Source organism: Ranitomeya imitator, chromosome 3 (assembly GCF_032444005.1).
Source record: "Ranitomeya imitator isolate aRanImi1 chromosome 3, aRanImi1.pri, whole genome shotgun sequence".
In the NCBI taxonomy this organism is placed as follows: Eukaryota; Metazoa; Chordata; class Amphibia; order Anura; family Dendrobatidae; genus Ranitomeya; species Ranitomeya imitator.
In genome coordinates, this window is record NC_091284.1 from 138,912,658 (window position 1) to 138,938,338 (window position 25,681).

At 44.7% G+C, this 25,681-nt stretch overlaps 1 protein-coding gene across 3 annotated transcripts in view; it reads left to right on the top strand.

Moving 5' to 3' along the window:
- The first annotated feature begins 2,111 nt into the window (after window positions 1-2,111).
- Window positions 2,112-25,681, top strand: part of ADGRG2 (adhesion G protein-coupled receptor G2) — a 296,348-nt gene continuing 272,778 nt past the window's right edge. The window contains exon 1 of one of the 3 annotated variants that reach the window (XM_069761520.1): window positions 2,112-2,385. The gene's annotated coding sequence lies outside the window, so the exon portion shown is untranslated. The remainder of the gene's footprint in view (window positions 2,386-25,681) is intronic. The other 2 variants (XM_069761519.1, XM_069761521.1) reach the window with 2 other exon arrangements.

Genomic DNA, 25,681 nt, shown 5'->3' on the forward strand with positions numbered 1-25,681 from the left:
TGCATACTCTGTCACCAGATAGACCGCCAGGGCTGCATAGTCTGTCACCAGATAGACCGCCAGGGCTGCAGTCTCTCCGCAGATAGACCGCCAGGGCTGTATATTCTGTCACCAGATAGACCGCCAGGGCAGCATAGTCTGTCACCAGATAGACCGCCAGGGCTGCATACTCTGTCACCAGATAGACCGCCAGGGCTGCATAGTCTGTCACCAGATAGACCGCCAGGGCTGCAGTCTCTCAGCAGATAGACCGCCAGGGCTGTATATTCTGTCACCAGATAGACCGCCAGGGCAGCATAGTCTGTCACCAGATAGACCGCCAGGGCTGCATAGTTTGTCACCAGATAGACCGCCAGGGCTGCAGTCTCTCAGGAGATAGACCGCCAGGGCTGTATATTCTGTCACCAGATAGACCGCCAGGGCTGCATTCTCTCAGCAGATAGACTGCCAGGGCTGTATATTCTGTCACCAGATAGACCGCCAGGGCTGCATAGTCTGTCACCAGATAGACCGCCAGGGCAGCATAGTCTGTCACCAGATAGACCGCCAGGGCAGCATAGTCTGTCACCAGATAGACCGCCAGGGCTGCATAGTCTGTCACCAGATAGACCGCCAGGGCTGCAGTCTCTCCGCAGATAGACCGGCAGGGCTGTATATTCTGTCACCAGATAGACCGCCAGGGCAGCATAGTCTGTCACCAGATAGACCGCCAGGGCTGCATACTCTGTCACCAGATAGACCGCCAGGGCTGCATACTCTGTCACCAGATAGACCGCCAGGGCTGCATACTCTGTCACCAGATAGACCGCCAGGGCTGCAGTCTCTCAGCAGATAGACCGCCAGGGCTGTATATTCTGTCACCAGATAGACCGCCAGGGCTGCATACTCTGTCACCAGATAGACCGCCAGGGCTGCAGTCTCTCAGCAGATAGACCGCCAGGGCTGTATATTCTGTCACCAGATAGACCGCCAGGGCAGCATAGTCTGTCACCAGATAGACCGCCAGGGCTGCATAGTTTGTCACCAGATAGACCGCCAGGGCTGCAGTCTCTCAGGAGATAGACCGCCAGGGCTGTATATTCTGTCACCAGATAGACCGCCAGGGCTGCATTCTCTCAGCAGATAGACTGCCAGGGCTGTATATTCTGTCACCAGATAGACCGCCAGGGCTGCATACTCTGTCACCAGATAGACCGCCAGGGCAGCATAGTCTGTCACCAGATAGACCGCCAGGGCAGCATAGTCTGTCACCAGATAGACCGCCAGGGCTGCATAGTCTGTCACCAGATAGACCGCCAGGGCTGCAGTCTCTCCGCAGATAGACCGCCAGGGCTGTATATTCTGTCACCAGATAGACCGCCAGGGCAGCATAGTCTGTCACCAGATAGACCGCCAGGGCTGCATACTCTGTCACCAGATAGACCGCCAGGGCTGCATACTCTGTCACCAGATAGACCGCCAGGGCTGCATAGTCTGTCACCAGATAGACCGCCAGGGCTGCAGTCTCTCAGCAGATAGACCGCCAGGGCTGTATATTCTGTCACCAGATAGACCGCCAGGGCAGCATAGTCTGTCACCAGATAGACCGCCAGGGCTGCATACTCTGTCATCAGAAGACCGCCAGGGCTGCATACTCTGTCACCAGATAGACCGCCAGGGCTGCATACTCTGTCATCAGAAGACCGCCAGGGCTGCAGTCTCTCAGCAGATAGACCGCCAGGGCTGTATAGTCTGTCACCAGATAGACCGCCAGGGCTGCTGTCTCTCAGCAGATAGACTGCCAGGGCTGTATATTCTGTCACCAGATAGACCGCCAGGGCAGCATAGTCTGTCACGATAGACAGCCAGGACAGCATACTCTGTTACCAGATAGACCGCCAGGGCTGCATACTCTGTCACCAGAATGATAGACTGTCAGTCATTATAGCATAATAGCAGTCGTCTGTCCCAGGGGCTGCAGGACCCTCAGGCCATTAGTGGTGTGTGCAGGTGTCCGGGGGTGCAGGGTGCCCCCTGCTGTACCAGCACCGCGGTGTCATCCTATGGCAGCTGTGATAATGACTGAAGTGGACGAGGCGGCGGTAATGGACACACCCTGCCCCTCCTCTCATGGCTGGAGTGTGGAGCTGTGTACAGGCACGCAGTCTGGAGACACTCCGTCCACTCACCGCAGAGTCACGCAGGGACAGTGATATCTCAAGACTTTCTCCAAAGTTGGCAGAAAAAGCTGCTCACAATCCGGACAAGTGTGCACAGCTGGCAGCCAGTGATGTGGACTCAGGGCAGCCCCCACACTCACACACTGTGCCCAGGAGAGTAGTCCCCCACCACAGACAGCCTGACGGAGGAGGAATGGTGTGACCTGCGGGACTTGTACAGCACCAGGTGAGTGCCGGCATGTACTGGCGCCATGTGTCACTGCAGCAGGTGGGACATAGGATGCATGGTCTCTTACATGGGACTGCACACCCTCCTACACACTGCATGGGACCTCACATTACACGTCTTCAGCTGAGCTCATATGGAGACATGGGAAAGTGTGACACATCCCGGCTCTGCCTGCTCCTACTGCCAGGGGACTCGGGAGGAAGCAGGTGGGAAGGAAAATGGGGGAAAAAGGGATTTATCTGTGGCACCGTCAGCATGAGAGGTGATGTGCTGTATATAATGTACCACTATACTGGTCTGGATCCCTCCAGTCACGACATTGTCATATAGCGTTATATTGGGATAGCGTCATTATATTATGATAATATGTCATATAGTGGTAATATGTCATTATAGTGTGATAACGTCATTATGATATGTCATGATGATGTGATTACATGTCATTAGATGTGATAACGTCATTACATTGTGATAATGTCATGATAATGTGAATAAATGTCATTATATAATGATAATATATCATATAGTGGTATGTTATATTGTGATAATATTTCATGATATTGTGAAATTTGTCATTTTATTGTGATACATCACAACAGAGGGATTAGCATAAAGGCATTCTAGCAAGATTTTATAAAACAGGGCACTAATACATAGGGCATATAGACGTGGAAATTAAGGCTTGAAGTACATAACTGGCACATAGATACATATAAGGTGCAGGAATTGTATGTCTAAGAATCATATACAAATGTCACAAAATTAATGCAGTGTCATTAATATGCACCTTCTGCAGCCTGTGACTGACCTGGCTGCCAATGCTTATTTTATATTTATTTTTCTGCATGGCAAATCATATATATATATTGTGAGTGCATATGTATGTATGTATGTGTGTGTATATATATATATATATATATATATATATATATATATATATATATATATATATATATATATATATATATATATATATATATATATATCTCATTGAATATGGCACACATAAATACCACATAATATTTCGTGCAATATTAGACATTTATGAATAGCTGGAGACCGTGGTCCTATCCGGTTATAGAACTCCACCTCATGGGCAGTGCACCTCTATACCATTATTTTGTGCCTCGATATGTTCTATTTTCTTACATTTCAAGCATATTCTTTACTTTCCCACGTCACTGCAGGTTCCATTAGGGTTTCTCAGTCAAAATGAACATAGAACTAAGTATTCGTCACACATTTTTAGCTTTTGTCGGCAACAGAATCCTGGAAAAAAGTATTTTAAAGAGAACCTGTCATAGGATTCTTGATACGTAAACAACGGGTGTATGAATCAGCGCCCGCCTGAGCTGCTACAGCCAGGTATGTCTTTCGCTGATTTGCTTCAGCATTTTAGAGAAAAGTGAGAAAATCTCCCAGGAATGATTCTCTTGATTGACAGGTCTCTCCCCTGTGTGTACATGTGTAAAATAAAAAAAGAAGCATGGCCTTCTGAAATACGTTACGACAAATCACTGTACAAAGCAGAGGTACCAACAAGAGGATGCTCAACTCTTAACTCATGTTTAAAAGCATATCTCTCCCTGTTACGGGGTAGGAGGAACGGCTGTTGGAGGGACAGTCCCAATTTAGTGTCTTTCTTCTATACTGTATACGTACCATGTGTATACAGAGGCAGAGACCTGCCAGTTAGCTAGAGTGTGGTGAGCACAATCTACCTGGCCAATCTCTGGTTGGCCAACATGAATCTAATGTCCAGTTCCCTTTTAATTATTCCAGAATCTTACAGATAATTTTCATTGCTGCTGTTTGATAATGGTGTATTCAGTGTTTGGCCACTGTGTCATGAGTGTTTTTCATGTATGGATAAATAAATGACATTGCTTCTCCTCTCCTTTGCGATGTTAGGCGGTTTCACACGTCAGTGGCTCCGGTACGTGAGGTGACAGTTTCCTCACGTACCGGAGCCACTGACACACGTAGACACATAAAAATCAATGCATCTGTTAAGATGTCATTGATTTTTTGCGGACCGTGTCTCCGTGTGCCAAACACGGAGACATGTCAGTGTTCGTGGGAGCGCACGTATTACACGGACCCATTAAAGTCAATGGGTCCGTGTAAAACACGTACCGCACACGGACATTGTCCGTGTGCAGTCCGTGTGCTGTGCAGGAGACAGCGCTACATTAAGCGCTGTCCCCCCCACTGGTGCTGAAGCCGCGATTCATATCTTCCCGGCAGCAAATGCTGCTGCCGGGAAGATATGAATCGCGGCTTCAGCACGATGCCGGGGACAGCGCTAAACTTTAGCGCTGTCTCCGGCATGGTGTGTGTGATACCCAGTGGGCACACGGGTGGCACACGTGTGTCACACTGATGTACCACAGAAACGCACCAGCACACGGACCGATTTTTCCGGTACCGGAATTATCTGGACGTGTGAGACTGGCCTTAGACATAGCACATGACTGGCAAACAGCGCTGTACGTGTTTTTCACGCATCCACAGACTTGCCTTGGCACATTTCATCCACAATGCAGAGAAAAACGCATCTAATGTAATTCTCTGGGGAAACTACACAACTAAAATTCATTCAAGAGAAATTGTCAGGTTGCATAGTTGAAACACACACCACAGGTCAGATTACACTGCTGCTAAAAAAAAGCATAGTAGGCATGAGATATCTATAAATCCCATCCACTTTGCTGGAACTCTAAAATGTTGCCTTTATGATGCTGCAAAAGCATGCAGCGTCTAAGGCTGTGTGCCCACGTTGCGGATTCGTGTGCGGATTTTTCCACGAAGATTTTGAAAAATCCGCAGGTAAAACGCACTGCGTTACCCGCAGATTTACCGCAGATTTCCAGCGTTTCCAGCGTTTTTTGTGTGGATTTCACCTCCGTTTTAACACCTGCGGATTCCTATTGAGGAACAGGTGCAAAACGCTGCGGAACCCGCACAAAGACTTGACATGCTGCGGAAAATAAACAGCAGAATTTCCGCGCTGTATTTTCCGCAGCATGTGCACTGCAGATTTTGTTTTCCATAGGTTTACATGGTACTGTAAACCAGATGGAAAACTGCTGCCAAACCGCTGCAGATCCGCAGGCAAATCCGCAGGCAAATCCGCAACATGTGCATATAGCCTAAAACTCATGGTTCCCTAAAGGGAATCGGTCATGTTGGGAAATGCTATTTGCCTGCAGACTTAAGAGTTAATCTGCAGGTAAATAACCTCACAATCATGGCTGCGTGCCTTACTGGAAGCATTGTTAAAGAAAAGAAGAAAATTAACTTGCATCTTTCCAAGTGCTTCCAGTGATGGGGGCATGCAGGGAATGGTGACAGTCTCCGCTCACCACACTGTGGGCTGTAATCACTCCCTTGCACTTTGATTGACGGCCTCCTCTCTGCAGAAGTGCTCATTTAGTAATGCCCAATTAAGAGCTTGGGGAAAAGTGTCTACAAAACAAAAGAGACTGAACGTGACATTGTGCTGTAATGCTGCAGCTATATATTTATTTTTTTCTATTAGTAGCGTTTGTGATATGGCAAGGATGTCATTCTTCAGGAAAGTGGATTTTAAGCACATCTATTATACATGTGACTCACCTAAAAAGTATTTCCATGTTCTCCATCAAAAATAATTCTTTGTAGCCATGAGTCACACAAGGTATCTGTGGCCACCACCCAACATGGTATTCTCATATGTCTACTACCTGATGCATGGCTTTATAATTATTTCACTTCTGGTCTCAGAACACTTTTAAAGGAAACCAGAAACTGTCTTTTCATGTTTGAGAACGAGCTGTGGCGTTTCCATGGAAATACATAATGGGCCTCAGGCTTTTCAGTGATGGTGCACTTCAACTTCTAGACTTATAATATCTTTTCTATTATGTCTCATAATTGTTGCCAACTGTTCCAGATTTGCTCATTTCGTCTAGGTTATGAAATCATCTGTGCCCGCTCTTATATTATTTACTGAACTTTTTGAGCCATTTTCAAGTCATGTGAACGTAAGGCTCTGTTCACACAGTGCTTTTGGCTGTCATTCTTATACTGTACCCACAGGATTTTATTGATCAGATATATGCCACAATAGTGCCTCTTAGCACACATTTGACAGTTTTACTTCTGGAAACTCTTTATGGAAGTACTGAAATCAATGACAGATGGATCCAAACATATGGGGGTATCTGATTTTTCATATTTAAGTGGTATAAGATCCCAAGGAAAATGATAATTGAAAAAAGTGATAATTAAATGATTTTTGTTAAAACAATTAGCCCCATAACATCCTGTGATGTGTCATGGGCGAGAACCAAGGTTTCTTTGATCTTCTGACTTTTGTCTGCTGACATTACAGAGACGTTATCACTAACTTTGGGCTGCCCTTTTTATTTAATAAATGAGAGTGCAGGCCCAGACTGATGATTTATTAAATATAAGTTAGTTAAAAGCGCTCATAAGTAACACTGATGGCCTCCGACTACTGGACTGTGGGATCCCAGCATGCTGAGCGATATCCCATAATTTCTACAGCCCCTTTCACAGTGATAAAGTGAGATTTCGCTCTTTCTACTAGCCAAGCCCTACCACATACCTTATTAAGGTGTTAACCCATAGTAACATCATTCTAGCCATTACCATTCAGTAACAAATTAGTACTGTAGTATTAGTGCGCGACAGTGCTAGGTTAGTGGAATAAGCGAGATGTCACTCCATCAATGTCAGAGGTGTCATAGGGGATTGTAGGACCCCAACCTGCATGCCAGGTTGCCACTGTGACGCTAGTCACTTCTCACTACCAAGCCGTGAGTCAAATTGGAGGAGTACAAGGTCAAAAGCCAGAGTGGTACATCATGAACAGAAGGAAAAGACAAAAGTGTGGTCAGGTAACATTTCAGGGTCAGAGTACCTGGAGGATAACGGATCAGAGCTGAAGGGGTTAAACAGACGGATGGTCAGAACGAAGTCCAAGGTCAGGCGACAAAAGATCAAGCATACAGAACTTAAGGCACAGGAGCACAAACCTCACAAGCTGAATATACATCTGGCAGAGGTCTGGGAGAAACGACTCGTTTAAGTAGCATGTCTATCACCTAGAAAAATGAACCGTTGAAGCCAGCCGATGCCTCCCAGTCTCAGATTGGATAGTCGAGCTGTCAATCAACACACTGGCAGCTTCAGCACACTCCTATACCAGATTGGATGGCCGAGCTGTTAGTAACTGCATGCCATACACACTGAGGGGTGGAACCGTGATACCCACAACCCAGAAGTTCGTACCTTACTTGGGTAGAAAGTCTTGCCTTTTTCAGGGACATTATAGTATATTAAAGGTTACTTATAAGCACTTTTGACGCTAACTTATATTATACAGTTTTGATTTAAACCGGCTTCCTCTGTTGCAGATCTAGCAGACCTATAAATGCTTTGTTTTTTCTTGCTGCAATTTTTACAAAATCACAGCAAAAACTTTACAGTTTTATCACCATCGTGGCAAAAAGCCACAACCTGTAAACCCACCCTAAACCATTGTCAAGCAAACTCAAATAAAGTTGATTATCCAGTGACAAAGGCACCTGTCAAGGGGTTGGATACATGAGGCAACAAGAGAACAGTCAGTTCTTGAAGTTGATGTGTTGGAAGCATGAAAATTGGGCAAGTGTAAGTATCTGAGCGAATTTGACAAAGTCCAAATTGTAATGGTTACATGACTGGTCAAAGCATCTCCACAACAATTCATGTTCACAGTTTGCAGTGGTTAGTACCTACCTAAAATTGACCAGCGACAGGGTCATGGGCCTCACAGCTCAAGGTAATAACTCCACAGATCACTCAAATTAACGGGGAGGATCATTGCATGGCGAATAAGCCACCTTACCGTGACAAGTCAGAGCTGGTATGTCATTCTCCACAAGGAGAAACCTTACCTATTAGACCTCAGTCCAGAGCCTCTCACCTAGCCAAATCAGTTCTCATGCTTTGCACTGATGAGGGATAACAGCCCAAAACACCATGTCTGCAAATTGAGATACTCATTTGGCTTTTATCCTAAGTCATATTTCAAGACTCGTTAAAGGGTTGATTGTGACTTGTAGGATCGCTACTTCCAACAGGTGGCGCTATAGAGTTTAAGTCCTCTTTTTCTCTGAAGAGGCAATTTGCGGGTGAAAACAGTCATCTATATGCTATAAGCTGTGTCCATGCAGATACGATCAACTTTACTTGGACTTTGTTGTAGACCCCCGCATTCGATGTATTGACGCATATACGCTTTAGATGTAGTTCCATCTTCCCGTAATTTTAGTGAGTGTTTTTGGTCTTGCCAACCGGAACAGCACTAATCAAAACTTCTAACATGTCTCTGTGGTTTTAAAAAAACAATAGATATCTTTTAATGCTGAACATCTATAGAGACCTTCCTTCAATAGAAGACCTACACATTATTAGGCACATAGTAGTAATTTTATTACTGATCACTGTGAACACACAGAGGAGATACTGCTTTTTTGTCCGGATCATCCTGTGGCTTGATGAGTCACTTATCATATTTTCGTTGCACATTTGATACCTGCACAGCTTTAGACAGGTCATGTTAATGTCACGTCAATATCTAAAATGTATAATGCTTAATTCGTTATAAAAAGTAACATTTTATTGTCAAAAGAAACAAAAGGAATGTTGGACATACCATGGCTCATCTAAGATCCTACTACCGCGCACAAATTGTCTTATGTTTACAATTAATATTTTAGTTTTTAGATCCCCGTAAGTACCCTGCCTGTTAATGTATACTGATATAAGATAAATGTGTTTCTAAAATATCCTATTTTAAGGCAAAATCTGTTATATAAACTATGTAGCTGCCTGCCCTGGTTTGTTGCCAGTGGCTGGGAGACTTAGGGTTGTGCCATATTGGCTGATTTTCATTCTTGGCTGATTTGTTCCTCATATTGGAGTCAAAGTAGATTTTAAGATGATTCAGTGCAGAATAATTGGTAACAGTGATGCTTATTTCCATTTGTAAATAGGAAGCAACTATTTTAATGCAAATAATATTTTTCTTTTTTTCTCATTCCATATGTGAATTTTCTCACAAACAACTCTGAAATGTATTAATTACTTGTTGTGTAGAATAATATCATATTTTAGGATGTAATAATCCCTGTTTTTAAAAGGTAACTATCATTTTAACATTTTAAAAGATTATTTTATTATAGAGACTGCAAAGTGCTGCTTATCGGTGCCAGACCAAGTCCTGAGCCCTCACTTATTTCTCAAAGGATGATCCCTCTACAGTGTGTCATCCCTTCAGAATTTTGTATGCAACTAATAAGTCTCCTCTTAGCCTCCTTTTTTTGCAAGCTAAACATTCTCGGTCCATAGGTCATACGGGGAGAGAATTCTTAAGACCCATAGATTTACAACTCAACCTGTACCACCCTTTGTCAGCGCACTCATGCAATAACTGTGTTTTCAGTGATCGGTAGGGGTCTTAGGTCCTAAGTCTGCATCAATCGGCATCATTGGGTAGTCATTAAAATATATAAAATATTTTGAAATCGTTATCCTGTCAAATCTGTGGAGGTTCCAGTGGTCTGGCACTAACTGATGAAGTTCATACTTATCCAGTGAATCTGGCTTGCCTCCAGTAAAAGTGAAGCTTGCCTTGCTTAAAAATAACAATCTGAGCTTTACTTGCCCACCCATGATCCAGCACTCGCATTTTGCAATTTCTTCTTGCCGTTGTTGGAATGTTGCACTGGTAGAGGAATAACTGCATTGCATGGCTATCTCAGCATCATCACTGAGGCAAGTGACTGGCTGAATTGGTCACGTGTACTGTAGTTATGATGTCACCTCTGCTGTCTCTTAAAAAGGACTGGAGGCAGCATCAGAGAGCTGGGTGGGTAAAGCTTAGCCTTGTTTGTTATTTTTACTCTATTCAAGCCTTTTAAGTAAAATATAATAATTGTTGGAAAACCACTCTAATATGATCAGATTATGCAAGCTTTGAAACGCAAACGCATATAGTGCTATTGCCTATTAATGTAGAGACCAATAATAAGCACATGTTAACCTTTTCTAGAGATCAGGAGGATCTCCTGTGCTTCTTCTGTTCTGCATCATTGGAGACTCAGAAAAATCTTCAAAAAATGTATTTGGAAATTCCCTTTATAATGAAGAACTAGAAGTGTCCCTCATTTCTTAATGTGTTGTGTCACTGTATTATTTAAGGGTACCGTCACACTATATGATTTACCTACGATCACGACCAGCGATACGACCTGGCCGTGATCGTAGGTAAATCGTAGTGTGGTCGCTGGGGAGCTGTCACACAGACAGCTCTCCAGCCACCAACGATGCCGAGGTCCCCGGGTAACCAGGGTAAACATCGGGTTACTAAGCGCAGGACCGCGCTTAGTAACCCGATGTTTACCCTGGTTACCAGCGTAAAAACAAACAAACAGTACATACTTACATTCCGGTGTCTGTCCCTTGCCGTCTGCTTCCCGCACTCACTGACTGCCGGCCGTAAAGTGAAAGCACAGCACAGCGGTGACGTCACCGCTGTGCTGTGCTTTCACTTTACGGCCGGCAGTCAGTCAGTGCGGGAAGCAGACGGCAAGGGACAGACACCGGAATGTAAGTATGTGCTGTTTGTTTTTTTTTTACGCTGGTAACCAGGGTAAACATCGGGTTACTAAGCGTGGTCCTGCGCTTAGTAACCCGATGTTTACCCTGGTTACAAGCGAACGCATCGCTAGATCGCATCGCTAGATCGGTGTCACACACACCGATCTAGCAATGACAGCGGGAGATCCAGCGACGAAAGAAAGTTCCAAACGATCTGCTACGACGTACGATTCTCAGCAGGATCCCTGATCGCTGCTGCGTGTCAGACACAGCGATATCGTAACGATATCGCTGGAACGTCACGAATCGTACCGTCGTAGCAATCGAAATGGCACTGTGTGACAGTACCCTAAGGGAAAACTTGAGTGGTAAATGCTGTTTAGCCATTACATTCCTTGAGATAAGTACTTGATAACCAAACTTGGACAAATAGTGAATAAGGGACTGAAAGCACCATCAGATACTGTATTGATCGGTTAAGTTATTAACTAGCTATTGTTAACCCCTTACCGGCATCGGACGTACTATACCGTCCGATGCCGGCTCCCCTGCTTTGATGCAGGGCTCCGCGGTGAGCCCGCACCAAAGCCGGGACATGTCAGCTGTTTTGAACAGCTGACATGTGCCCGTAATAGGCGCGGGCAGAATCGCGATCTGCCCGCACCTATTAACTAGTTAAATGCCGCTGTCAAACGCAGACAGCGGCATTTAACTACCGCTTCCGGCCGGGCGGCCGGAAATGACGTCATCGCCGACCCCCGTCACATGATCGGGGGTCGGCGATGCTTGTGAATGGTAACCATAGAGGTCCTTGAGACCTCTATGGTTACTGATTGCCCGTCGCTGTGAGCGCCACCCTGTGGTCGGCGCTCACAGCACACGTGCAATTCTGCTACATAGCAGTGATCAGCAGATCGCTGCTATGTAGCAGAGCCGATCGTGCTATGCTTGCTTCTTGCCTCTCATGGAGGCTATTGAAGCATGGCAAAAGTTAAAAAAAATATCAAATCTACGCATATTTGGTATCGCCGCGCTCAGAATCGCTCGATCTATCAATTAAAAAAAAGTATTAACCTGATCGCTAAACAGCGTAGCGGGAAAAAAATTTGAAACGCCAGAATTACGTTTTTTGGTCGCCGCGACATTGCATTAAAATGCAATAACGGGCGATCAAAAGAACGTATCTGCACCGAAATGCTATCATTAAAAACGTCATCTCGGCACGCAAAAAATAAGCCCTCAACCGACCCCAGATGATGAAAAATGGAGACGCTACGAGTATCGGAAAATGGCGCAACTTTTTTTTTTTTTTTTTTTTAGCAAAGTTTGGAATTTTTTTTCACCACTTAGATAAAAAATAACCTAGTCATGTTTGGTGTCTATGAACTCGTAATGACCTGGAGAATCATAATGGCAGGTCATTTTTAGCATTTAGTGAACCTAGCAAAAAAGCCAAACAAAAAACCAATGTGGGATTGCACTTTTTTTGCAATTTCACCGCACTTGGAATTTTTTTCCCGTTTTCTAGTACACGACATGCTAAAACCAATGATGTCGTTCAAAAGTACAACTCGTCCCGCAAAAAATAAGCCCTCACATGGCCAAATTGACGGAAAAATAAAAAAGTTATGGCTCTGGGAAGGAGGGGAGCGAAAAACGAACACGGAAAAACGAAAAATCCCCCGGTCATGAAGGGGTTAAATATGCATTCATTATTTAATTTATATGCAGTTAAGTCCATATATATTTGGACAGAGACAACATTTTTTTCTAATTTTGGTTATAGACATTACCACAATGAATTTTAAACAAAACAATTCAGATGCAGTTGAAGTTCAGACTTTCAGCTTTCATTTGAGGGTTTCCACATTAAAATTGGATGAAGGGTTTAGGAGTTTCTAGGAATTTCAGCTCCTTAACATGTGCCACCCTGTTTTTAAAGGGACCAAAAGTAATTGGACAGATTAAATAATTTAAAATGTTCATTTCTAGTACTTGGTTGAAAACCCTTTGTTGGCAATGACTGCCTGAAGTCTTGAACTCATGGACATCACCAGACGCTGTGTTTCCTCCTTTTTGATGCTCTGCCAGGCCTTGACTGCGGTTGTTTTCAGTTTCCGTTTGTGTGTGGGCCTTTCTGTCTGAAGTTTAGTCTTTAACAAGTGTAATACCTGCTCAATTGGGTTGAGATCAGGTGACTGACTTGGCCATTCAAGAATTTTCCACTTCTTTGCTTTAATAAACTCCTGGGTTGCTTTGGCTTTGTTTTGGGTCATTGTCCATCTGTAGTATGAAATGATGACCAATCAGTTTTGCTTCATTGGCTGGATCTGAGCACACAGTATGGCTCTGAATACCTCAGAATTCATTCGGCTGCTTCTGGCCTGTGTCACATCCTCAATAAATACTAGTGACCCAGTGCCATTGGCAGCCATGCATGCTCAAGCCATCACACTGCCTCCGCCGTGTTTTACAGATGATGTGGTATGCTTTGGATCATGAGCTGTACCAAGCCTTCGCCATACTTTTCTCTTTCCATCATTCTGGTAGAGGTTGGTCTTGGTTTCATCTGTCCAAAGAATGTTCTTCCAGAACTGTGCTGGCTTTTTTAGATGTTTTTTTTAGCAATGTCCAGTCTAACCTTTTTATTCTTGATGCTTATGAGTGGCTTGCACCGTGCAGTGAACCCTCTTTATTTACTTTCATGCAGTTTTCTCTGTATGGTAGATATGGATATTGATACGCCGACCTCCTGGAGAGTGTTGTTCACTTGGTTGGCTGTTGTGAAGGGGTTTCTCTTCACCATGGAGATTATTCTGTGATCATCCACCACTGTTGTCTTCCGTGGGCGCTCAGGTCTTTTTGCATTGATGAGTTCACCAGTGCTTTCTTTCTTTCTCAGGATGTACCAAACTGTAGATTTTGCCACTCCTAATATTGTAGCAATTTCTCGGATGGGTTTTTTCTGTTTTCGCAGCTTAAGGATGGCTTGTTTCACCTGCATGGAGAGCTCCTTTGACCGCATGTTTACTTCACAGCAAAACCTTCCAAATGCGTGCACCACACCTCAAATCAACTCCAGGCCTTTTATCTGCTTAATTCAGAATGACATAACAAAGGGATTGCCCACACCTGTCCATGGCATAGCCTTGGAGTCAATTGTCCAATTACTTTTGGTACCTTTAAAAACAGGGTGGCACATGTTTAGGAGCTGAAACTACTAAACCCTTCATCCAATTTTAATGTGGATACCCTCTGTTGTCTCTGTCCAAATATATGGACTTAACTGTATGACCTGTATGTCTTAAAGTCTACAGATTGAAATCTAAAGGGATGTGACTAGCCTCCATAAAATATGTTTTCATTTTACACAATACCACTGAATCATAGTATGTTCCTTTCTAGTAGGACATTACAAGGATTTCCTGATATTTTCCAAGGACATACTTAATCGTTCCTCCAAATTGTCCCGTAAACTACACAGAGGCAATCCTCTGAATGACCTGTCACTTGAGTTCTACTCAACCCTTTGAGTTTGTTTTTCCCGATTCAGAGAATGTACGTCAAGACATTAACCATAAATTTCCTATCTTAATGCATAATCAACCACTTATGTCACTTTGCTAGACGCCAGTGACAAAGGGAATTTCCTAATTTTTAAAACCACTTAGATGCTTAAAATGGATAATGGTTAAGTGGCCAAGTTATCTCTGTTCTTGTCTGTTGTAACACAGTAGGAATTATGTCAAGATTTTATGTTAAACTTATTTTTGAAGATTATTTTTTTAATTTTCCTATATACACTGAAAAGGATCCTAAAACTTGCAGTTTTCACTCTGACAAATGAGCCTCACAATATGTGGATACTAGCTATACTATAGGGATCACATTTCAGTGCCCATCTTATTATCACAGACAAGGGTAAAAGGTAACACATACAGTGGGGCAAAAAAAGTATTTAGTCAGTCAGCAATAGTGCAAGTTCCACCACTTAAAAAGATGAGAGGCGTCTGTAATTTACATCATAGGTAGACCTCAACTATGGGAGACAAACTGAGAAAAAAAAATCCAGAAAATCACATTGTCTGTTTTTTTAACATTTTATTTGCATATTATGGTGGAAAATAAGTATTTGGTCAGAAACAAAATTTAATCTCAATACTTTGTAATATATCCTTTGTTGGCAATGACAGAGGTCAAACGTTTTTTGTAAGTCTTCACAAGGTTGCCACACACTGTTGTTGGTATGTTGGCCCATTCCTCCATGCAGATCTCCTCTAGAGCAGTGATGTTTTTGGCTTTTCGCTTGGCAACACGGACTTTCAACTCCCTCCAAAGGTTTTCTATAGGGCTGAGATCTGGAGACTGGCTAGGCCACTCCAGGACCTTGAAATGCTTCTTACGAAGCCACTCCTTCGTTGCCCTGGCGGTGTGCTTTGGATCATTGTCATGTTGAAAGACCCAGCCACGTTTCATCTTCAATGCCCTTGCTGATGGAAGGAGGTTTGCACTCAAAATCTCACGATACATGGCCCCATTCATTCTTTTATGTACCCGGATCAGTCGTCCTGGCCCCTTTGCAGAGAAACAGCCCCAAATCATGATGTTTCCACCACCATGCTTTACAGTAGGTATGGTGTTTGATGGATGCAACTCAGTATTCTTTTTCCTCCAAACACGACAAGTTGTGTTTCTACCAAACAGTTCCAGTTTGGTTTCATCAGACCATAGGACATTCTCCCAAAACTCCTCTGGATCATCCAAATGCTCTCTAGCAAACTTCAGACGGGCCCGGACATGTACTGGCTTAAGCAGTGGGACACGTCTGGCACTGCAGGATCTGAGTCCATGGTGGCGTAGTGTGTTACTTATGGTAGGCCTTGTTACATTGGTCCCAGCTCTCTGCAGTTCATTCACTAGGTCCCCCCGCGTGGTTCTGGGATTTTTGCTCACAGTTCTTGTGATCATTCTGATCCCACGGGGTGGGATTTTGCGTGGAACCCCAGATCGAGGGAGATTATCAGTGGTCTTGTATGTCTTCCATTTTCTAATTATTGCTCCCACTGTTGATTTCTTCACTCCAAGCTGGTTGGCTATTGCAGATTCAGTCTTCCCAGCCTGGTGCAGGGCTACAATTTTGTTTCTGGTGTCCTTTGACAGCTCTTTGGTCTTCACCATAGTGGAGTTTGGAGTCAGACTGTTTGAGGATGTGCACAGGTGTCTTTTTATACTGATAACAAGTTTAAACAGGTGCCATTACTACAGTTAATGAGTGGAGGAAAGAGGAGACTCTTAAAGAAGAAGTTACAGGTCGGTGAGAGCCAGAAATCTTCATTGTTTTTCTGACCAAATACTTATTTTCCACCATAATATGCAAATAAAATGTTAAAAAAACAGACAATGTGATTTTCTGGATTTTTTTTTCTCAGTTTGTCTCCCATAGTTGAGGTCTACCTATGATGTAAATTACAGACGCCTCTCATCTTTTTAAGTGGTGGAACTTGCACTATTGCTGACTGACTAAATACTTTTTTGCCCCACTGTACATTTAAATAAGACAGGTTGTCATAAGTGACCATAGGTGATGTCACAGATCACCTCCTCTCCTTCCATGTACAGTGACCTCTTTATGGTCACAGAACATGACTAGAACTTGCTTTACAAATTTGGAAATTCTTAATAATTCTGCTTCAAATGCGAGACTACTATCATTTCATGGACAGTCATCTTGGGTATCTAATACATAGATATGACTTACAACTATTTAGCATATGATTACTTATGCAGATTCTTGTTGGGTCACTGCATTGTTACTGTTTTGCTCCTGATGGTGGAAAAATCTTTTTCTTCCTACAAAGAAAACTTCAAAATACAACTTGTTCTCACATTCCCTATTAGGTCAGTGTGTAGCTCAGGTTGATTCCCAAGTGAAAGGTCATTTGTTCAAATCAAGGAGCAGTTATGAAGAAGATTTGCCAAGAAAAGACAAATAGAATCATACAGCTCATTGACAGCGGTCTCGCTGCCAAGAAAATTGGCAAACTGCATCATGTGAGTTCCATGACAGTTGGAACAATAGGAAATGAAATCTGTCCATTCATTCAAAAGGTGGAAAATCAGGTGAAATATTGAATTCAACAAGTCGGCTAATCGCAAATTCTATTCGTTCTGGCACGACAAACACAGCAGTGGAGGTGGCTTGTATTTTTTGTAGTAGTGAGAGCTCAGACATCTATGTAAGCACCATGCAATGCACATTACACTTGTCTAGAATGGTGGCTCAAGAAAAGATGAGGAAGTCTCAACTTCAATGTTGTTATAAGATGTGTTGGTTCAAGTTTGCAAAAAAGTACAAAATGTGGACATTAGAAGATTGTAAACAGGTGATCTGGAGTGATGAGATGACTCAATAGACAAGGCTCTAATGGGTGCAAATGGGTTTGAAAGAAACAAGGGAGAAAAGGCTAAAGGAACCAGAATATGAAGGAACTGTCAAGTTTGGTGGAGGAAGCCTGATCATAATGATATGGGGTTGTTTCACAGCAAAAAGCGTTGGATACTTGACCAGGATCGATGGTAGTCTCAATAGTAAGCTGTATATGAGTATCCTACAAGACGAGTTACTTTTTGCCCTTTATTACTATGAGGACGACAAGGTGTTCCTGCAGGACAACGATTCAAAGCATATGGTTCAGTGACAATGAAGTAGAGATGCTGGATTGGCCCACACTGTCCCCACATCGCAACTCAATTGAACACTTGTAAGTAGAGTATAATTAAAAACAGTATGCATACCCAAGTGAGTTGACCAGTATGCCCCAACTTTGGGAATGTGTAGAAGAGACCTGGGGACAGATTTTGGTTGAGATATATTTGAAGGTATGATGAGGCGGGTTATATGAAGTTTAAAAAGTGAATTACTCAGGCATTCATAATTGCTCCAACATTTCTTTCCAATTCAAATCTCAAGTTTCCTACTTTATTCCCTTGATTTTTGATGTCACAAATCCTCCAAATGTTTAAAATTTACAAAAGCACAATAGAAGTTATCTTGTCTAAATTATTACTGTACAAGCACAATGTAAAATTCATAAACTACATCGTAAAGTTATATAACTTGTTATAACCTGGTGGTCAGGACAATAATGGACCTGGTGGTTAAGAGCACACGGAATGACCTGATAGTTACTGATAATAAAGGATAAGCTCTGGGACGTGGGAACTCTGCAGACCGCAATCCCTAATCCTATCAAACACACTAGAAATAGCCGTGGATTGCGCCTAACGCTCCCTATGCAACTCGGCACAGCCTAAGGAACTAGCTAGCCCTAAAGATAGAAAAATAAAGCCTACCTTGCCTCAGAGAAATTCCCCAAAGGAAAAGGCAGCCCCCCACATATAATGACTGTGAGTAAAGATGAAAATACAAACACAGAGATGAAATAGATTTAGCAAAGTGAGGCCCGACTTACTGAACAGACCGAGGATAGGAAAGGTTACTTTGCGGTCAGCACAAAAACCTACAAAAAGACCACGCAGAGGGCGCAAAAATAGTCGGTGCGGAGGCGCTCCCTCTGCGTCCCAGAGCTTCCAGCAAGCAAGAGAACAATAAAAATAGCAAGCTGGACAGAAAAATAGCAAACAAAAGAAATACAAGCTGGAACTTAGCTTCTGCTGGGAAGACAGGTCACAAGAACGATCCAGGAGTGAACAAGACCAATACTGGAACATTGACAGGTGGCATGGAGCAAAGATCAAAGTGGAGTTAAATAGATCAGCCAGCCAACGAATAAACCTCGTCACCTGTGGAAGGAAACTCAGAAACACCCACCAGAGGAAGTCCATGGACAGAACCAGCCGAAGTACCATTCATGACCACAGGAGGGAGCCCGACAACAGAATTCACAACAGTACCCCCCCTTGAGGAGGGGTCACCGAACCCTCACCAGAGCCCCCAGGCCAACCAGGATGAGCCAAATGAAAGGCACGAACCAAATCGGCAGCATGAACATCAGAGGCAAAAACCCAGGAATTATCTTCCTGACCATAACCCTTCCACTTGACCAGGTACTGGAGTTTCCGTCTCGAAACACGAGAATCCAAAATCTTCTCCACCACATACTCCAACTCCCCCTCAACCAACACCGGGGCAGGAGGATCAACGGATGGAACCACAGGTGCCACGTATCTCCGCAATAACGACCTATGGAACACATTATAGATGGCAAAAGAAGCAGGAAGGGCCAAACGAAATGACACAGGATTGATAACCTCAGAAATCTTATACGGACCAATGAAACGAGGCTTAAACTTAGGAGAGGAAACCTTCATAGGAACATAACGAGACAACAACCAAACCAAATCCCCAACACGAAGTCGGGGACCCACACAGCGCCGGCGGTTAGCGAAACGTTGAGCCTTCTCCTGGGACAATGTCAAATTGTCCACCACATGAGTCCAAATCTGCTGCAACCTATCCACCACAGTATCTACACCAGGACAGTCCGAAGACTCAACCTGCCCTGAAGAGAAACGAGGATGGAAACCAGAATTGCAGAAAAACGGCGAAACCAAAGTAGCCGAGCTGGCCCGATTATTAAGGGCGAACTCAGCCAAAGGCAAAAAGGACACCCAATCATCCTGATCAGCAGAAACAAAGCATCTCAGATATGTTTCCAAAGTTTGATTAGTTCGTTCGGTTTGGCCATTTGTCTGAGGATGAAAAGCCGAGGAAAAAGACAAATCAATGCCCATCCTAGCACAAAAGGATCGCCAAAACCTCGAAAGAAACTGGGAACCTCTGTCAGAAACGATGTTCTCCGGGATACCATGTAAATGAACCACATGCTGGAAAAATAATGGCACCAAATCAGAGGAGGAAGGCAATTTAGACAAAGGTACCAAATGGACCATCTTAGAAAAGCGATCACAAACCACCCAAATGACCGACATCTTTTGAGAGACGGGGAGATCCGAAATAAAATCCATAGAAATATGCGTCCAGGGCCTCTTCGGGACCGGCAAGGGCAAAAGCAACCCACTGGCACGAGAACAGCAGGGCTTGGCCTGAGCACAAGTCCCACAGGACTGCACAAAAGAACGCACATCCCGTGACAAAGACGGCCACCAAAAGGATCTAGCCACCAAATCTCTTGTACCAAAGATTCCAGGATGCCCAGCCAACACTGAACAATGAATCTCAGAGATAACTCTACTAGTCCATCTATCAGGGACAAACAGTTTCTCCGCTGGGCAACGGTCAGGTCTATCAGCCTGACATCTTTGCAGCACCCGCCGCAAATCAGGGGAGATGGCAGACAAAATTACCCCCTCTTTGAGAATACCCGCCGGCTCAGGAAAACCCGGAGAGTCAGGCACAAAACTCCTTGACAGGGCATCAGCCTTCACATTCTTAGAGCCCGGAAGGTACGAAACCACAAAATCAAAATGGGAGAAAAATAACGACCATCGAGCCTGTCTCGGATTCAACCGTTTGGCAGACTCAAGACAAGTCAAATTCTTGTGATCTGTCAAGACCACCACGCGATGCTTGGCTCCTTCAAGCCAATGACGCCACTCCTCGAATGCCCACTTCATGGCCAACAACTCACGATTACCAACATCATAATTACGCTCAGCAGGCGAGAACTTTCTAGAAAAGAAAGCACATGGCTTCATCATCGAGCCATCAGAACTTCTTTGCGACAAAACAGCCCCTGCTCCAATCTCAGAAGCATCAACCTCAACCTGAAACGGGAGCGAAACATCTGGCTGGCACAACACAGGGGCAGAAGAAAAACGACGCTTCAACTCCTGAAAAGCCTCTACAGCTGCAGAAGACCAATTGACCACATCAGCACCCTTCTTGGTCAAATCAGTCAATGGTTTAGCAACAGTAGAAAAATTAGCGATGAAGCGCCGATAAAAATTAGCAAAGCCCAGGAACTTTTGCAGGCTTTTCACAGATGTCGGCTGAGTCCAATCGTAAATGGCCTGGACTTTAACAGGGTCCATCTCGATAGTAGAAGGGGAAAAAATGAACCCCAAAAATGAAACCTTCTGAACTCCAAAGAGACACTTTGACCCCTTCACAAACAAGGAATTCGCACCAAGGACCTGGAACACCATTCTGACCTGCTTCACATGAGACTCCCAATCATCCGAAAAGACCAAAATATCATCCAAATACACAATCAGGAATTTATCCAGGTACTCTCGGAAGATGTCATGCATAAAGGACTGAAATACTGATGGAGCATTGGAAAGCCCGAATGGCATAACCAGGTACTCAAAATGGCCCTCGGGCGTATTAAATGCTGTTTTCCATTCATCGCCTTGTTTAATACGCACAAGATTATACGCCCAGGGCCGGTGTCAGCACCGGCACAGCGGGCAAATGCCGGGGCCCTGGGGAGAGGGGGGGGGGCCCACTCATGCTGTCATAGATACAGCTGGGAGAGCAGAGCAGGAGATAACATGCTCTCTCCCCCCCACAAAGTCACTGCTGGCTGCGTTCTCTTAACCCCTATGTGCCAGCTCTGACACAAGCATCTTCTCACTCAGTCAGTGCAGCCAGGCAGGCACACATAGGGGTTAACAGAAGGCAGCCAGTGTGACTGTTTGTGGGCGGAGAGAGCACTTCTCTGCTCTCCCCCCTGGGTGGCTGCAGACAGTGCTGAAGTTTATCAGGCAGATTCCGAGGAGGAGCTCCGTCCTACCCGTGCCCCAGTGAGTGTTATGGTATCCAGCAGTGGTTGCAGTTGTGGCTCAGTCTGCTGCTGTCTGTCTCTGCTGCCTAAAAATGTGGGTGATGTCTGGAGGAGCAGCTGGTGGGGTGCAGTCTGCAGCCTGCAGCCACCCAGCTCTCCCAGAATACATGCATGCTGCACCAAACCTGCACCAGTGGGGTAGGAAGAAGCTTAACCCCTTCCCATCTGTATGAAGGTTATTGCTAAACCTTAAAGATAACAATCCGACCCGCATAAATGGGGTTAACCAGATGCCAGGAGGAAGGGGAGCTGCTGCTATGGATAAATCTGAGCTGTGGGCTGTAGGTTGGGGCCCTGTGGCCCCAGGCTGGTGACTGGAGGGACTCTGCCCAGTGCTGGCATGTGGGTGATTTCTGCTCCGGAGTCTCAGCTTCTCTCCTCCAGGTCACACTGTGCAGGCACAGCAACATTGGTTGTCTCTGTCCAGGTCCCAGCAGCTGCCACTGCTCCCACCACGGACATGGCATCACTTAACCCTTCCCCTGCAGCCACCGGCAACAAATCCACATTATTCCTTGATTAAATCAGGTTCCAACCCAATAGAGGAGCAGACATTTCCTGCTGCCATTAGGGTCCGGGAGGGGGTGACATTGGCTGCCCTGCTACTCTGTAGTGGGGGGTGACAAGTGTAACATGGGGTAACGATGAAGGAGAAATGCACAGGATAATAGTGAGCGCGACAGAGGGCAGTGTATGGTATGGAGCAGTCAGGGGGTGGCTGCAGGATCCCCCCATACTGTACATGACTGCTCGGGACAGGGAGGCGTTTAATGAGCTTCTAATGACGGGGCACTAATTGGGTCATTAGGGTTTGTGGAAAGGATTCAGCATCAGGTCCCTCATTAATGCCCGAGCCGCCTGTTACTTTGTAGCACAGATCTGTTGGGGCCACAAAACCAAACAACGTTGTTTATGTAGAAAAGTCTTTGTTTCATAGAAAAACTCAAAACAGAAAAGCACCTCTCCTGTATATATACACTGCACAGCACCTTTCCTTCTGTATATATACACTGCACAGCACCTCTCCTGTATATATACACTGCACAGAGCCTTTCCTCCTGTATATATACACTGCAGAATCTACAATAGCTGTCACTCATGTAAGAAGTGAAATCTGGCATTGTACTATACATTTCTCTGCCGTATCTGTGCATCATAAATCGGGGTATGTGTTAAAGGGGGGGGGCCCACTGAGACTCTTTCGCCCGGGGCCCTCGAAAACCTGGAGCCGGCCCTGTATACGCCCCTCGAAGATCTATCTTGGTGAACCAACTAGCCCCTCTAATACGAGCAAACAAATCAGACAGCAACGGCAAAGGATACTGAAATTTGACTAATTTTATTAAGAAGGCGGTAATCAATACAAGGTCTCAAAGAACCATCCTTCTTGGCCACAAAAAAGAACCCTGCTCCCAATGGCGACGATGACGGGCGAATATGACCCTTCTCCAAGGATTCCTATATATAACTCCGCATAGCGGCGCGTTCTGGCACAGATAAATTGAACAATCGGCCCTTAGGAAACTTACTACCTGGAATCAAATTAATTGCACAATCGCAATCCCTATGAGGAGGTAGGGCACTGGCTTTGGGCTCATCAAATACATCCCGATAATCCGACAAAAACTCTGGAACTTCAGAAGGAGTGGAAGACGAAATAGACAAAAATGGAACATCACCATGTACCCCCTGGCAACCCCAGCTGGACACAGACATAGATTTCCAGTCCAATACTGGATTATGAACCTGTAGCCATGGCAACCCCAAAACGACCACATCATGCAGATTATGCAACACCAGAAAGCGGATATGCTCCTGATGTGCAGGAGCCATGCACATGGTCAATTGGGTCCAGTACTGAGGCTTATTCTTGGCCAAAGGCGTAGCATCAATTCCTCTCAATGGAATAGGATACTGCAAGGGCTCCAAGAAAAAACCACAGCGCCTAGCATACTCCAAGTCCATCAAATTCAGGGCAGCGCCTGAATCCACAAATGCCATAACAGAATAGGATGACAAAGAACAAATCAGAGTAACGGACAATAGAAATTTAGACTGTACCGTACCAATGGTGTCAGACCTAGCGAACCGCTTAGTGCGCTTAGGACAATCGGAGATAGCATGAGTGGAATCACCACAGTAAAACATAGCCCATTCCGACGTCTGTGTTCTTGCCGTTCAGCTCTGGTCAAAGTCCTATCACATTGCATAGGCTCAGGCCCATGCTCAGATAGTACCGCCAAATGGTGCACAGCTTTACGCTCACGCAAGCGTCGATCGATCTGAATGGCCAAAGACATAGACTCATTCAGACCAGCAGGCATGGGAAATCCCACCATGACATCCTTAAGGGCTTCAGAGAGACCCTTTCTGAAGATTGCTGCCAGGGCACATTCATTCCACTGAGTGAGCACAGACCACTTTCTAAACTTCTGACAATATATCTCCGCTTCATCCTGACCCTGACACAGAGCCAGCAAGATTTTCTCTGCCTGATCCACTGAATTAGGTTCATCATAAAGCAATCCAAGCGCCAGGAAAAACGCATCAACATCACGCAATGCCGGATCTCCTGGCGCAAGGGAAAATGCCCAGTCTTGAGGGTCACCACGTAACAAAGAGATAATGATCTTTACTTGTTGAACAGGGTCACCTGAGGAGCGAGGTTTCAAGGCAAGAAACAATTTACAATTATTTTTGAAATTCAAGAACTTAGATCTATCACCAAAGAACAAATCAGGAATTGGAATCCTAGGCTCTGACATCAGATTCTGAACCACACGATCTTGAATGTTTTGTACCCTTGTAGTGAGATTATCCATCCAAGAGGACAGACCTTGAATGTCCATGTTTACACCAGTGTCCTGAACCACCCAGAGGTAAAGGGTAAAAGAGAGACAAAACACACTGCAAAGAAAAAAAAATGGTCTCAGAACTTCTCTTATCCCTCTATTGAGATGCATTAGTACTTTGGGCCACCTGTACTGTTATAACCTGGTGGTCAGGACAATAATGGACCTGGTGGTTAAGAGCACACGGAATGACCTGATAGTTACTGATAATAAAGGACGAGCTCTGGGACGTGGGAACTCTGCTGACCGCAATCCCTAATCCTATCAAACACACTAGAAATAGCCGTGGATTGCGCCTAACGCTCCCTATGCAACTCGGCACAGCCTAAGGAACTAGCTAGCCCTGAAGATAGAAAAATAAAGCCTACCTTGCCTCAGAGAAATTCCCCAAAGGAAAAGGCAGCCCCCCACATATAATGACTGTGAGTAAAGATGAAAATACAAACACAGAGATGAAATAGATTTAGCAAAGTGAGGCCCGACTTACTGAACAGACCGAGGATAGGAAAGGTTACTTTGCGGTCAGCACAAAAACCTACAAAAAGACCACGCAGAGGGCGCAAAAAGACCCTCCTGTTGTGAATTCTGTGGCAGAGCTCCCTCCTGTGGTCACAAGTGGTACTTCGGCTGATTCTCTCTGTGAGCTTCCGTTGGTGGAGGAAAGTGGTACTGAGGCTTCTGAGTTTCCTTCCTCAGGTGATGTGGTGAAGTCGTTAGGTGCTGCTCTATTTAACTCCACCTAGTGCTTTGATCCTGGCCTCCAGTCAATGTTCTAGTATTGGACCTGTTTCCTCCTGGATCGTTCCTGTGGCCTGCTGCTCTGCATAGCTAAGTTCCGCTTTTGCTATTTTGTTTGCTGTTTTTTCTGTCCGGCTTGTTTATTTGTTTGCTGGAAGCTCTGGGACGCAGAGGGTGTACCTCCGTGCCGTTAGTTCGGTACGGAGGGTCTTTTTGCCCCCTTTGCGTGGTTTTTTTTAGGGTTTTGTGTTGACCGCAAAGTTACCTTTCCTATCCTCGCTC